At 55.0% G+C, this 15680-nt stretch overlaps 1 protein-coding gene across 9 annotated transcripts in view; it reads right to left on the bottom strand.

The window, feature by feature from the left end:
• ADCY7 (adenylate cyclase 7) overlaps window positions 1–15680 on the bottom strand; it is a 63265-nt gene that overhangs the window by 30660 nt on the left and 16925 nt on the right. For 4 of the 9 annotated variants that reach the window (XM_086350590.1, XM_086350596.1, XM_086350598.1 and 1 more), the window contains exon 2: window positions 11908–11982. The exons of 3 other annotated variants lie outside the window; for them this stretch is intronic. The gene's annotated coding sequence lies outside the window, so the exon portion shown is untranslated. Of the gene's footprint in view, window positions 1–11907; window positions 11983–12862; window positions 12977–15680 lie in introns of those variants that run through there. 2 more of the 9 variants (XM_086350591.1, XM_086350597.1) reach the window with 1 other exon arrangement.

Genomic DNA, 15680 nt, shown 5'->3' with positions numbered 1-15680 from the left:
CCCCTGGTGGTCCAGGGGCCAAGACTGCACACTCCCAGTGCAGGGCGTCCAGGTTTGCTCCCTGGTCAGGGAACAAGATCCCACGTGCTGCAGCTAAGACCTGACACAGCCAAATGAATAAAATTTTAAAAAAATGCGCAACTACAAAAAGTTGTTTTGAAACAAGTGGTGAAATCTGAATGGGAACTGGGGCTTCCCTAGTGGTCCAGTGGTTAAGAATCCCCCGCCAAGGCAGGGGACACGGGTTCGATGCCTAGTCTGGGAATATCCCACATGCCACAGAGCCACTAAGCCCAAGCACCACAACTACTGAGCCTGAGAGCCCTAGAGCCCCTGCTCCACAGCAAGAGGAGCCACTGCGATGAGAAGCCTGCGCACTGCAACTGGAGAGTAGCTTCTGCTCGTCGCAGCTAGAGAGCCCATGCAGCAAGGAAGACGCAGCGCCCAAATAAATACATGTGAACTGAAGGTGGGACTAGGCTAGTAAATTACACTTAATTTTTTGAGCATAATAATAGCATGAGAGGAGGGGATGGCAACCCACTCCAATATTCTTGCCTGGAGAATCCCCGTGGACAGAGGAGCCTGGTGGGCTATAGTCCACGGGTCACAAAGAGTCAAACACAACTGAACGACTAAGAACAACAACACAATTGCATGATGATTACATAAACATTTTTAAAGTTAAACAAAAGTCAGTCCCTCAGTCATACCACTGGTTATCACGTAGGCCAGTGCAGATCTGGAGCCCCTCTATCATCCAGAAACTCCTCCTGGAAAGCACTGCTCTCGCAGTTTGACTACATGTAGGCCTCTGTTCCATCTCACGGAATTTTGGGGTACAGTATGATGGGGGGGGGCCAAGCTCCTTTTTCTGAATGGGCATCTGATTACTCCACTGGCCTTAAGTGAAGCCACATTCTTCCCTCAAAAGTGTCAGTGGAGCCACGTTTGTCCTGGGTCAGGTGGCCACACGCGTGAAGTCTGTCTGCAGGATTTCTTCTGCTCCAGCAGTTCTTGTGTGAAGACCTCACTCACTCGGTTACTGGAGCTTTTCAGTGAGTCTTAGACCCGAACACCAGCTTCACTCAGAGCATCCCCCTTGCATTAATATTAAGTTTCCACCTAAGATTGAATTTTTCTAAAAGGACCCAATGACAAGCTAGCAAGTTCCACTTCATAGAAAAGAAAACTGAACCTCAGAGAAGAACACAGTGGACCCTTAGTGACACTGAGAGCAGACCCCAGGCTTGCAATGCTCAGCCCAGAGGGCCTCCCTCTTTCTCCAGCACCATTCATGTATTTACTCATTAGTTTACTCCCAAAAGGCTTGCTAATCATGCCTATGGCACACCAGGCCCACTGTATCTCCCGTGTGCCAGGCTGGCTTTCTCTCCCCTAGGGCTCCCAGTCTCCAGGGAGAGAAAGTTACCCAAAAATGTGCAATCCCTAGATGCAGCCATTGGAGCCTGGGGTGGCTGCCACGCTCTCAACAGGAATCTTGGGTCAAGGGAGCAGACCGGGAGGAGTCCAGGCCCCCAACACCGTCCTGGCCTGCCTCAGGGACAGGAGCCAGGACAAGGCGGGTGGCAGAGGGCAGGGAGGCAGTCAGACGCGGGAAGGCTCAGGGCAGTCACAAGGGCTGCAGATGGCCACTGGTGGAAGCCGCAAAGGAACGTCAGTCCAGGGACTCCAAAGACAGAACAGCAGGGCACCCAGAATCTCAGCGTCTAAGTGAAGACCCCCAGTGAGCGTCAGCTGCCTTGAGTAACCCAGGGCAACCTTGAATCAGGACCCACCTGAGGCATCATTCCATCTGGGAGCTCCTGTTCCTCAAATCCTGGGTACAAAACAGAAAAACCACATACTTGGAGGCAGAGGAAGGGGCTCTTCACCAGAGGCCCAGGCCCCTGTGTTCCTCCTAGGCCCAGGCAGGTGTCCACAAGCCTTGGCAACCACCTCTTTAACCCAGGCAACCCTGAGGGAGTTGAGCCAGGGCTGCCAAAGTGTTCAAAGTGCCTGAACAAGCTACAAATCTGATTTCTACAAGAAATACCGGTCTTCAAATGTTGATAGCTAATTTTTAAAATTTGAGTGGTATCAATAGCCAAAAGTGACTAAACAACAAAACAACCAAAGCATGGAAACAACCTACATATGTATCAACAGATGAATAAAGAAGACGCTGTACACACACGATGGATACTACTCAGCCACGGAAAAGAATGGAATAACGTCATCTGCAGCAACACAGACGCAACTGGAGATAGAGATGATTACACTGAGTGAAGTCAGACGGAGGAAGACAAATGCCATATGATGTCACTCACATGTGGAATCTAAAATATGACACAAACGAACCTACCTACCAAACAGACTCAGAACACGGAGAACACGCCTGTGGTTGCCCAGGAGGCGGGCGGGGCGGGGGACTGGGAGTTTGGGGTTACTAGATGCAAACTATCGTATTTAGAATGAATAAACAAGGTCCTACTGGATAGCGCAGGGAGCTGTATCTCCTGGGATAACCATAATAGAAAAGAATATTTTAAAAAAGAATGTCTATATGTGTATAACTGAGTCACTCTGCTGTACAACAGAGGTTGGCACAATACTGCAAATCAACTATAGTTCAGTAAAAAAAAAAAAATTCTAAAATTCACGTAGCACAGCCCACTCATTTGCCACCTCTAAATCGACACTCACTAGTCTTTGTTCCAGCAGAGGCGTGTTTGAGTACTAACCAGCCCCGTGCCGAAGGAGTCACAAAGCAAGACGAGGGGCCTGCCCTGAGAAGCCCCCTCTCCAGGGCACCTGAAACAGCTTAACACCGCCTGCACACACATTCCCACTCTCACCCTCATAACCTGGCAGGCGAAACCGAACCCAGGGAGGTTGAGCGGCTTGCCTAAAATCACACAGCTGGAGCTGGTGGGCAGAAGGGCTGGGACTCAAGCCCGGGTCTGCCAGCTCCCAAACCAGGACCCCTTGGCCCAGCCTCATGGTTTCAGTCAACAGGGAAAGGCTTCCCTACAGAGCTCCTTCCAGAAGCAGCAGCTCCCAAGGACTGAACCAGTTGCCAAAACTATTCACAACACTGTCTGTCTCTGTGGCCGGGTGCCAACCCCAGGGCACCAGGACTGCCAGGCTAAGAAACCCAAACTCCAAGGGGCCAAGGCAACTCTCCACCGCTGCTCCATCCCCCTGGCGCAGCCCCAGAACAGACTGTGGGTGGCCACGATGTACACAAGTGCACCCCCACCCACATGTGTGTGTACTCATACATACACACACACACACACCCCATGGGGCCTTTCACCCCCAATGCCAACCTGCCCTTCCAGGCACACAAAGCCTGGCTGAGCCAGGCAGGGAGAGAGAGGGATTAGCTGAAAGAGTCCTCGGAAACTCAGGCCTGGTAAACACTTCTCTTGGGGATCTATTTAGGCCACCTCCTGGGCAACGGCAGGCGGGCGAGAAGGCGGACAATGGGCAGCATGGGCATGGGGACTCGATCCACCCAGGGACGCCATCCAGCTTCTGGAACAAACAGAGCAGTGCAAGGCCAGGCTGGGAGGAAGGGCTACGGTACTACCTCCCACAGACAAGCCAGCACCAATGGGTATCTCCATAGGCCACGCATGCATGCTAAGTCGCTTAAGTTGTGTCCGACTCTTTGTGACCCCATGGACTGTAGCCTGCCAGGCTCTTCTGTCCATGGGATTCTCCAGGCAAGAATACTGGAGTGGGTTGCCATGCCCTCCTCCAGGGGCTCCACAGGCCAGCTTCTCCCCAAAATGAGACCCAGAGGCCTCTCAGTCGGGGCAGGTTTCAAGGCCCTTCTTCTGCCAGTGCCAGCTCAGTTGGCAACTCGGGGGCCCCTCTGAGCCCCTGGATGAACTCCTGCCATTCTGCAACCTCAGCTCACAGGCCTTGTGACGGGAAGTTCATCCCCTCTCAGGGCGGTTTCTCCAGCACCGGGCGCTGCTCTGGCTGTAAGTCTGACCTTAGGTCAAGCCAGGCCCAGCCCACCTGCCTCCGCACTCCCTCACCCCCATCCCTCAGGTCCTGTGTGAATTCCACGGACATCCAGTGCAGAGACCTTGAGGCCCCGTTACCTGGAGGGGCTGGAGTCCCAGGCTTCCCTCGATGTCCCTCCCACCTCACAGCAACGCTGTTGGGGGAGCGGCCCCTTCTCACAAAGGAGGGGGACTCCCCAAGGGTCCAGTGGGAAGGCTTTTCCCGCTTCCGCTAGGTACGGTCCTCTCCCGCTCCCCCAGCCCCTAGTTTGGGGGGCACGTGACCCAGGTCTGGCTTATCAGCACAGTCTCTCCCAAGCCCCAGCGACTGGTTTAAGGATGGTGTGTGCATGCGTACTAAGTCATTTCAGTCATGTCTGACTCTGTGTGACCCCATGGACTGCTCCAGGCTGCTCTGTCCATGGGATTCTCCAGGCATGAATACTGGAGTGGGTTGCCATGCCCCCCTCCAAGGGATCTCCCCAACCCAGGGACCAAACCTGCGTCTCTTACGTCTCCTGCATTGGCAGGCGGGTTCTTTACCACTAGTGCCACCTGGGATGGACGTGGGACCAGACCCAGTGAGAGTCCTCGTTGGGACTTCTGCTGGCCCATGAGGGAAAGATGCTCTCTTTGCCAGTGGCCTGGAGCCGGCAGCCAAGGGAGCCACACAGTGACAGATGTGACAAGGAAGCCCACATGGAAAGCTGGAGAGAGAGCCCTGAATATAGCCCCAGGGCCCCCAGATCCAGGTCTGTCAGAGGCTCAAGCAACCCCAAGATGTTGACTCACAAGGGACAATCAATGCCCCCCCACGGCTGAGGCCAGAGTGAGCTTCCGGCACTTGCAACCAAGAGTCCCAAGGTCCGTGCTAGGCCTCCTGCCCCAGTGTGCTGTGTCTGGAAAGCCCTCATGACCCCTTGAGGATCCAAGTCAAGAAAAGTTGGTTCAGAGGTGGGAGTAGGCCCCTGAGACACAACCAGTCCTGGCTGAGACCTCCTCTGGGGAACTCTCCTCACCCCAACCTAGGTCTTATACCTTGGCCACCAGGTCCCTGACTGACCGGAGCAGCAGGAGGCCCAAGGCTGCAAGAGGCAGGGTGCTCCCTGCATCTTCTCCAGTGCCCTCCAGAGACTCCTGTGCAAGAGGAGTTAGGGAGCCCAGGGATGTGCTTAGGCAGAAACTGACAGCCGGGGAATCAAGCTTCCTCCCCCAAGCGGCCCCGGTGGGCTCCGCGCTCCCTGTGTCCCCAGGGCCTGTGACTGAGCGGGACAGACCATCAGAGAATCCACTGGGCGTTCACTGTGTGCTCAGCGCTGTCTGAATCCGCATGCCTGCCCTGTAGGTGAGACTCCCGTGTCTCTTTTATGGATGTGGGAACTGAGCACAGAGACCTTCAGTTACTTGCCTGAGGTCACACAGCTAGTAAAAGAGAGCCGGGATTTGAATACAGGCCACCCAGGGTCCTGCCCATTTCCCTCACAGTACTAACATCCGCAGAGCCCAGAACATCTCCACATGCCAACCTCTTCCAGCCCTCCCTGTTTGCAAGGCTCCAGAGAGAGGGTTGGGGGCAAAGTGGACTCAGTCAAAGTACCTCTCTCTGCCTTCCAGGGGCAAGATCAGGCAGCCATGCCAGGGACCGTCCTCATAGCCAGCAAGACCAGGAGGGCCTCCTCCTCCAGGAAGCCCTCTGAGCTACCCTCACACACCGTCTTCTCCCTTCCCTGCAACCAAAACAGGACTGGGGTCTTCCTGTCAAATACTGATGGGCAGGGGTCCACATTCCTCAGCTAGAAGAGCCTGGAAGGAGGGTGCTAGGACCTCAAATTATGACTGCAGGAACTGGCCCTCTGGGTGCTCAGGAAACCCTTTGCCAGCAGAACTGCCTGATCTGGCAGCCCCCTCCCAGCCCTACCACACCCCTAGGGGAGTGCTAGCCCACCCCAGCTTTCACAGACACAGACAGGATACCCACTTCCTCACCCAAGCAGCACTGGCAGGAACCCAGCCCAGCTTCCTCTGGCCCTGCCCTAGCAGGCCCCGTTGCTGCACAGGGCCTGGTGGCCCCAGAAAGGGGAAGTGGGGCCTTGGGGTGTGAAGCGGGGCAGGCAGGCAAGCCTAAGGAGAGGAGAGGCCCCACTTGGGCCTCTTGGGCCAGTCCCTGCGCCCACGCTCTGCCCACGTGACCATACTGCAGCAGGCAGGAGCCCCCCAGCCCAGTGCCCCCCAGCCTAGCGCCGGGTGACTGGCAGACTTTCTGATCACGTTAATGTCACCTCCCTCAGGAGACCCAGAGCTCTGAGAGGGGAAGCCAGTAGCTGCTCTGCCGGCCCAGCACAAAGAGGCACCTGGGAACCTTCTCTAAGCCATAGCTTGTGCGGGAGCCCAGCCTCACTCTGCCTACCCTTTTCTCCCGGCACTTGTCCCTGTCGAGTTCTTCCAAGATGCCTCTCAAACATCCCCACTCTGCCTCACCAAACTGATGTGGGATTTAAGTCCATGTCCTGCAGCTGGGCCCTGGCGGGTGCTTGAGAGACAGACAAACGGATGAGCCAAACTGAGCCCGGCAGAAAGCTGGAGAAAGCAGGCAGGGCGGCTTCGTAGGGGTTGGCACTAAGGCATAACATGGTGAGAGCAGGCAAAAAGGCCTCCCGCAGAACAGGCAGCACCTGCCACGCCACACCTTCCCCAGGTGATCTGTGCCCGGCGGGGAGGAGGCCTGGGTTCGAGTCCCAGCTCTGTGCCTTTGGCCATGTGAGTGGCAGAGGCTCTCAGGCTCCACGCCTGTGTTCTCACCAGTAAGCTGATGGCCAAGGTAGGGGGAGAGTGAGGCACGGGTCCTCGTGGCCAACAGGCCAAGTTTGCGAGGACAATACAGCACATGTGCCCAGAAGCAAGCTCAGTTCCTAGAGCTGAGAAAGCCCAGCCATTAATCCCCACAAGAGAGACCGAGGTGCACAGGGGGCAGAGTCCCTAACAACCCTCTCCCTGACCTCCCCACCTCCGAGGGACAGCCTGCAGTGCCACCAGGCAGCGGCAGAAGCCAAAATCCCCCAACAGCATAAGTCCCCAGCCAGCCCTGCTCCCCAAGACCCCCAGGCTGACTCCAACCCAGCCTCCAGGGAGCGCAGGTGGCCACTCAGTCCTGGGGTCCAGACACCTGTGTCCCAGCCCCCTGGCTCTGCCAACATGCTCTGCAACCCTTACCCAATCTGGGCCATGGTTCTCCCTCTTGCAAAGGAAGTACTTTAAGTCAGATCTCAGAGGCCCAACAAGAAGAAGTGCTGTCACTAGGCCCCAGAGGGCTAATCCTAGGGGTGGGGTAGGGAATTGTTCTTTGTTCCTGAAATCTGCCCTTCTGCTTCTCCTCCGGATTAGACATGACCTAGTCAATCCCTGAAACACAAACACCCCCAAGGTTCCAGCCGCCTGGGATAATAAATCTGCTCTGCCATCTCCTGCGCCAATTCTAACAAGGGTTAGGGACCGCCTGTAAAGAGTCCATCTATTCATTTACTCATCTTGACAGAGATCTGCACTCAGGGCTTCAGCAGATGTGCACCAACACCTTCTGTGTGCCAGCACCCAGGCCAGAGGCCAGGAGCAGACTCGGCTCCAGGCCCAAGTTTTCAGAAGGCAGAGACTTCAGTACCCGCTCCCCCTAGGTGTGCAAAGGGCCCTGTGCACAGCGGGTGTTCAGGCAGCAGTGTTGATTGACTGACTGCTCAACCAGGCTCTCATATCAGAAAGAACAGCTACATTTTCCCCGCACTCTTGCCTGAAATTCCACCATTAGTGATTCACTCCTTTAAGCCCTACCTTTACTAGGCTCCCCCTTTAGACTAAAACACGTTCACGCCCATGTTTCATTCCTGTTCCCTTTCCCCTTGACAAGGAAGAACAGAAAGGGGAAGTCTAGCTGGCCTTCAGAGACCTCCTGTGGTGCTAGTCCTGCCCAAGAAGTCTGAACAGTGGGCTTCCCATGACCCACCCAGTGGGTCCACTGGTAATGGTGGGTTTAACCCAGAGCAGCCACTGTCCTGCAGACGGCAAGAAAGATTTAGATTTAAGTCTTAACTCCCGCACTGCTAGTTGCCTGTTTAAAAAGTTAGCAAAACCCAGAGGAGGGAGAGAAAGCTTGAATCATAATTTATACTAGGATGATTTCCAAAGGACAAGAAACCATGAAAGAATTCTCAAATAAGGCTGCAGTGACTAAGTCCTTTCTAACCCAACATGAAACCTAAAAGCATAATGAAAAGACTGATAAATTCATTACAATTAAAAAATTTTTTCTACATAGTAAAAGCAATCAAAAGCAAAATCAAAAGATGAACAGAAGATTATGGAGACATTTGTGACTTTTATTCCAAGGAGCTAATCTCCCTCATATGTAAAGAGTTCCTACAAATCAAAAAGAACAATAACTTAACAGAAAAATGGGAGGAGAGTATGAACAGAAAGTTCACAGAAGGACAATCCAAATCTCTCAAACATTTGGAAAGAAACTGGCTTCACCCATAATAGCAGAAATGAAAATTAAAAATACTGTGGAAAACCATTTTTATATATCTACTTGGCAAAGACCAAAGCATTTCACAAATCTGTGTTGGCCAGACTGGGGGGAAACAGACACTCACCCTGGCAGGCTTTAGATTCAGCACAGCCTCTGGGGTGGGCATTCTGGTCATACCTCACTGAGTCACTAACGTACACACACACCTTTTGACCTGGCAAACCTACAGCAAGTAATTTATCCTACAAACACTTTCACATGTGTGCAATTTGACTTACACACAAGATTACTCATTGCAGCATTATTTGTAAGTACGAAAGACTGAAAACAATGTGTGTATCAGTCTGGAGAAGGTATTGTCTGGTTGCTGCTGCTGCTGCTAAGTCACCTCAGTCGTGTCCGACTCTGTGCAACCCCATAGATGGCAGCCTACCAGGCTCCCCTGTCCCTGGGATTCTCCAGGCAAGAACACTGGAGTGGGTTGCCATTTCCTTCTCCAATGCGTGAAAGTGAAAAGTGAAAGTCAAGTCTCTCAGTCGTGTCCGACTCTTCGCGACCCCATGGACTGCAGCCTACCAGGCTCCTCCGTCCATGGGATTTTCCAGGCAAGAGTACTGGAGTGGGGTGCCATTGCCTTCTCTGAGTAGAATCCTATGCAGCTGTCAAAAAGACACAGCAGCTTGAGCCATACTATGGCTGGGTATCCTGTGAAAAATGCACATGGGGAAGGTCACGCCTGGAATGGATTAGGACGGAACCAGGACACAGAAACACCAAAATTGCTACTTTAACAGAGTGAACAAATTTTCTCATTTTCAGTTTCTATTTCTATGGTTATAATATAGTTTGTGTAATTTTTAAAGTTTTCAATAGAAAAAAACAAGATCTATCATATACATAGTGCCTATCATTAACAATACTGCACTGAATACTTAATTTTCAACATGGTAGATTTTGTGTGTTCTTAGCATAATAATAATAATGATAAATTAAAAGCAGGGAGGAAACTTTGGGCTGTGAGGGACAGGTGTACAACAAAGATTGTAGTGATGGTTTCATGGGTGTATACATATCTCCAAACTTATCAAGTAGTACACAATTAAAATGCACAGCTTTTTGTATGTCACTCATACCTCAATAAAGAGGTTTTTCATAAATACATAAAGTAAAAAATCAAGAAGAAACTCAAAGGGCACTATAAAGCGATTGATAACTGAAGTGACACTCTAAATATATTAACATAGACGTGTTCCTGGCATGTCAGAGTGGGTGTATACGTGTGTGCACACAGATATATAAATACGTATGTGAATACCCCAAACATAAATATGTGTGTTAATCGCTCAGTCGTGTCCGACTCTTTGCGACCCCATGGGGTGTTGCCTACCAGGCTCCTCTGTCCATGTGATTTTCCAAACATAAATAGAGTGTATAAATCAAAGAGCTTCCCAGGTGGCTCAGTGGTAAAGAATCTACCTGCCAAAGCAGAAGACAGAGAGATGCAGGTTCAATCCCTGGGTCAGGAAGATCCCCTGGAATAGGAAATGGCCACCCCCACCAGTATTCTTCCTTGGGAAATCCCATGGACAGAGGAGCCTGGCTGGTACATTTCATGAAGTTTCAAAGAAGTGGATACAACTGAGCGACTGAGAATACACACACACAAACAAAATAAGAAAAACAGAAAAGTGAACCCCAGGTTCATCACATCTAAGTTGCATGACCCTGAAAAAGTTACCTATCCTTTTTGAGCTGCAGTTTCCTCATTTGAAAAAAAAAAAATGGGGGAATAATGTTCTAACACCCAGCACTTTGAGGGGATTCAGTGGAGGCGATGCAGGCAGAGTGTGGGGGCTGCACCTGGCACAGCATGCCCAAGTCAAGAGGACAGCTCTATTAGGGCGACAGAAAGGGCCTCGAGGGCTAGAGGCAGCCCAGATGCGGTCACAGGCCACAGCACTGAAGAGGTCAGCATTGAAGAGGTCAGAGAGCTCTCTCCGGAAGTGGCGTGGCCTCTGGAGTGGACAGAGCAGCACCAGCCCCTCTGGGCTGCTTTCTGAGGCTTGAGCAGGGTCATCCTCGCAGAGGCTGACTCTCTAAGCAGTGCCTTGCTGGGCTCAAGAGAGCATCTGTCCACTGGGTCAAGGAAGGTGGGCCTGAGCCAGAGAGAGCCTCCAGGCAGCATTGGGTCCTCACCCCCAAGGCCTCTAGGGCTGCGGAGAGGAGAGAAAGCACAATACCCCTCCCTCAAGGCATGCTCTGCACACCCTGAACCCGACGGGGAGACAGAGGGCAAGCAACCAGCCCGCAGGCGTCCTTGACCCATCAGCCTCTGAGCACCTGCTGCAAACAGGTGAAGTCCTTGCCTCCTGACCCCCACGGTGGGTTGCGGGTGCTCGCACTCTACTTTCAGCCAGGGGAACTAACTCTGCGATCTCAAGCTACTTGTCCAAAGCCTCCTAGCTGGGATGCGAAATCAGAACTGCCCACTCCAAGGCCCAGGCTCCGTCCGAACCCCACAGCGGCATCTCCTGATGTGTGCTCTGTCCAACCGCAAGGCCATGAAAAGCATACACACACAGCCGTGCACACGGAGCCGCACATGCGGGGCCACATACACCCCAGTCTCTAGTCACAGGCAGCACAGGCCTTACCATTCTCTTCCTCTTTCTCTCAAGATATCCAAGACTTAGTTGCTCAGTCATGTCTGACTCTTGCGATCCCATGGACTGTAGCCCAACAGGCTCCTCTGCCCATGGGATTTCCCAGGCAGGAATACTGGAGTGGGTTGCCATGCCCTTCTCCAGGGCATCTTCCCGACCCAGGGATCAAACTTGGGTCTCCCACATTGCAGGCAGACTCTTTGCCAACTGAGCCACCAGGGAAGATCCAAAATCTGCTTGCAATGTGGGAGACCCAGTTTCGATCCCAGTATGCTTGCCTGGAGAATTCCATGAACAGAGGAGCTCGGTGGGCTACAGTCGATGGGGTCCCAAAGAGTCTGACATGACTGAGCAACCACCACTTTCACTTTCAAAGATAGGCTGTACACATTAGCGAATTAAAGATTCTGAGAAGTCCTGTAAGAAAGCAAAGCTGCTGAATTAATAAACACGAGTAAACACTTGTCAGTCTTCTTGGTTCATGAGGCTCTTTTCTCATTAGATCTCTAATGAATCCTCTTTGGGAAATGCTGACTCCAGCATCTCAACTCAGGGACCTTCCCCCAAGAAGCACCATGAACAGCATGTCTGCCCCTTTCCTGACAGCCTGGGAGCTCCCTGAAGCTGGGGCCCAACTCCTCCACCACCACCTGACCCTGGGCTGGGTTGGATGGGCGGGCACACGGGGACCAGCCCTGAGTCTCACCTTCAGGGTAGGGTGCGGGGAAGACGGGAGGAGACCCTGCGCTCAGGCAGTCTTCAGCTGGAGAAACAATCCGCCCTGGGGAAGAGAAAGTGGAAGGGAACACTAAGCAACCAGGAGAGACCCTCCTGTCCTACTTCCTGCCTCTCCCATGCCTTGCTTCGAAGTGCTCCCTGCCTCAGTCTCCCTACCTGCTGCAAGCAAAGCAGTGCAGGGGACAGAGACCTAAAGAGCTCTGCCTCTAAGCCCTCTCTGGGCCTGATTCCTCCCAGGGCAGGAAAGGCCCCCAGGGCCTACGAGGTCCCTCCTTGCTCAGGCGACTAGAGAAGTTCGCTGCAGAGAGGTGAGCGGGACAGGCAGATGGAGAGGCATCCCCACACAGAACTCAGCAGGCCCTACAGGGCTCACGGCCTCCCCTTGCACCCATGGAGCCCAGCGAGGTATTGTTGCTGAGTCCGGCTCCCGAAGCCACTGCCCAGAGACCCCCACCACAGAACCCAGCCCTCATCCAAGGGGCCGAGACCCCCCTTCCTCAAGGCTTCCTGAGAACGGTGTGAGGTCAAGGGGGCACATCAGTGGGGAGAAGGGAGAGGGCTGCCTGGTGAAGGCCTAGCCCGGAGCCCGGAAGAGCCCTTCTGCAAGGGAAGCAGCCCCAGCCGACCTCCCTCACACCCCCTGAAACCACAGCCTGGCTTCCGGAGCCGCAAACACAGGGGCTCAGGCACCCCTCCCCATGGCTCTCCCCCGAGCCCAAGTGCCCCCATTCCTAGCCCACCCCTTCCCTTCACAGACTGGTCTTCCAGAGCCAGCCTCCCCTGGGCACAGGCAGTCGCCGTGATGGAGCCTAGGTCCACGGCAGCCACATGTTCCCCCAAACCCAAGCCTCCCCTGGGATCTTCCCCAAGGCCTCCCCTCACCTGTCTGCCACCCCACGGTCAATGAGCTCCGTCCTACTCACCCCTGCCCAACACACTCCTCCAGTGCTTCCTGAGGCCCTCTTTGTGGCTGTGAGATTTGACTTTTTTCAGTTCCCCAAACAAGCCCCACCCTTCTGTCTCCAGGCTCAGGCAGCCTAAGAGCGCTGCCTACCTCTCCAGCCCCAGCTCCCTCCGCCTGGCAAACTCCTACACGTCCTGCAGAGCCAGGCTGAGTGGCCACCTCCTCCAGAAGGGCTGCCCAACCTGGACTCAGAGACTGCGCGTCCCACCACAGCACAGGAATCCTGGCCTGCCACCGCCTCTCCCAAGGCCAGTGTCTGGCCACACACTGCCCCGCTCTCAGGACCCAACACCGCCTGGCACACCGGGGACCCTCACCCCCCAAACTCACGAACTGAGTCAAAAACAGCCTGCCCTGGACTGCGGAGCCTGGGCCCCGAGCCTGGTGTCGCTAGTCCTGTCTGCATGAGCTTTGGCGGGTCACCTGCCTCTCAGGTCTCCCGATTCTCACCTGAGCGGTGGGAACAAACACATTCCCTGGCTCCCCGGGCTGTTCTGGCAGTGAAATGACCTAATGGCTACGAAAACTCCTTATAATATCCAGAAACTTCTCACGGGGAAGGGGGCTGACCTTGCGGTGCTGTTTCTACCCCAGCCCAAGGCCCCTGAGCTGCCATCCAACGGGTGCTCACCAGGCTCCTGCCCACAGCAGGTACCAGGTGAGGTGCTGGGGCTACAACAAACAAGATGGGTGCAGGGTCCCTGCGAGCCCCTGCTGCGGGGAGGGGAGAGACTAGACGCGGGCCACGTAAGCCCCTCGAGGCAAAGAAATGCCAGGGTGGGCGAGGGCCCAGCTTCAGGCCAAGCAATTGTAAACCCAGGAAAGCCTAGTGGTTGAGAGGCACAAGCTCTGAGACCAAACGAGCAAGAACCCCCAGCTCCACATCAGAGAGGCTGGGTGACCTGAGGCACATTAATTGACCTCTCTGGGCCTCGGTTTCCTCATTTGCAGGATGGACGTGTGATGGTACCTAAGGCTCAGGGGCCTGACCCAGAGGCTGGCACCCAGGGAGTGCCGTTATGTGGGGCCACCCCAGCCGGCTCCACACAGGAGGGGTGGGCCGGAGAAACTGATATCACTCCCACTCCATCATCTCCAGCCCAGAAGAGAGAGAGAGGTGGGCTTTGCGGGGCAGGAACATAGCTGAGGACCAGGGTGCCTGAGACAAAGCCCTCACAGCAAAACCTAACTTGCCATCAGCCCCCAAAAGGCAGTTTTTCTCTTCTCTCACTCCCCTGCCAGAAAGCAGACTGGCAGAGAGATCCCAGGGTGCCAGCCCCTGTCCCAGGCCTGAGTGGGAGGCGCCGAGGCATCCCGTCCCCAGGGAACCTGGGCAGCGGCTCCAGGGAGTCTGGGTGTTTCAAAACAAGACGCTTCCCCATTAGGCCAGGGCCCCATTAAAGTAATGCCTCCAGCCAACTTCAAAGGGCTCCTCCTCCCAGAGCCAGATGGGGGCTTGAAGGAGATGCCTGAGGAGTAGGGCTCGGGGAGCAGGGATGGGCAGACCTGGGGGTTCCCTGGCCCGCACAGCAGGGAGGTGGATGGGAGGCAGAGTCAATCTGACTACTGCAGAGATGGGGAGACTGAGGCAGAAAGAGGGGCTGGCCACCCCAAACCCACAGCTCCCTGCTGAGTGCACCCAGGGGAAACATGCCTCCGGCACAGCTCTGACCGGGAAAGCACACCAGCGTCTGGGCCTGTTTCCCCACCTGTGTAGGGAGGGGGCCGCACCCCAGGATCCTGGCCCTCTCCCCGCTCGGCCAACCAGTGACAGCAGGAGCCCCGGACCCAAGTCGGCTGCACCTGAGGTGGTGAACTAAGCCACTTTCAAGGGCAAGGAGGCTCGGATCCTGAAGACAGAGGCCTTCACCCAGTACTCTGGGTCCCGAAGATGGGGGGTGGCACCACTGCCTGCATCTCCCCTGGGGGCCTCCTGATGCCTGAAAGCCAGGCCCGCTATGCTGCTCGCCACCCACAAGTGGCACGCATTCCCCCACATCACAGGCACCCCCACCATCACCCCCCCAGCCCAGCTCAGCAGACAGATCTAGAGGTGGGGCAAGGATGGGGGGTGGGGACGGGCGAAAGCCAGGAGAAAGGGTTTGAACGCAAACGGGACAGGAGGAATTGATCCATCTGTGTGTTAGGGGAATGCAGGAACCCCACAGGCCTCGTTTCCAGGCTCAAGGTCAGCTGTCCCAGCCGCTCTTCACCCAGGGTGGGCTCAGTCTAGCCCCCAGCACAGCACTCTGTTCAGAAAACACCGATGAAGCAAGACCATCAAAGAGATCAGCACACGGAGGTGGCCCCGGCCCTCGCGGGGAGAAGGGTCGCCAGAGAGGAGGCTTTCAGCCGTCTTTCGGTGAAAAGGTGACTTTTCACAAAGCGGGCTCACTCAGCCCGCCCCGCCCCATCCTGAGGCCCTGTCGTGCTAGAGGTGCAGTGGGTGGGGATGTGGGCAAAGGGGCGCCTGGGGAGCAGAGATGCTGCAGCCCCGCAGGCCCACGCCAGGCATTGAGCAAGGCCCCGGCCGTGACAGAGCCCCTTGCGAAATCCGTGGGCCATGGCAGGTTGAGCCGGATGTCGAAGGCTATCAGGTGGGCACCGGGCCACCGTCTTTGGAAGGTGATGGCAGGAGGAGCCACAGGTGGGCGAGTGAAGACTCCACAAGTGAGCCTGGGCTGGGAGGGCAGGGGCAGAGCTGCTGGGCCCCTCGGGCAAAGGAAGGGGGCTCGCCACTGCCAGAAACACGGGAGGCCTCAGTTTGCTGGTCTCAG

Source organism: Bos grunniens, chromosome 18 (assembly GCF_055505025.1).
Source record: "Bos grunniens cultivar Pamir isolate PY7600 chromosome 18, Bosgru_T2T1.0, whole genome shotgun sequence".
Classification (NCBI taxonomy): domain Eukaryota; kingdom Metazoa; phylum Chordata; class Mammalia; order Artiodactyla; family Bovidae; genus Bos; species Bos grunniens.
Note: the sequence above shows the minus strand (reverse complement) of the source record. Positions and strands in the feature narration are given on the sequence as shown.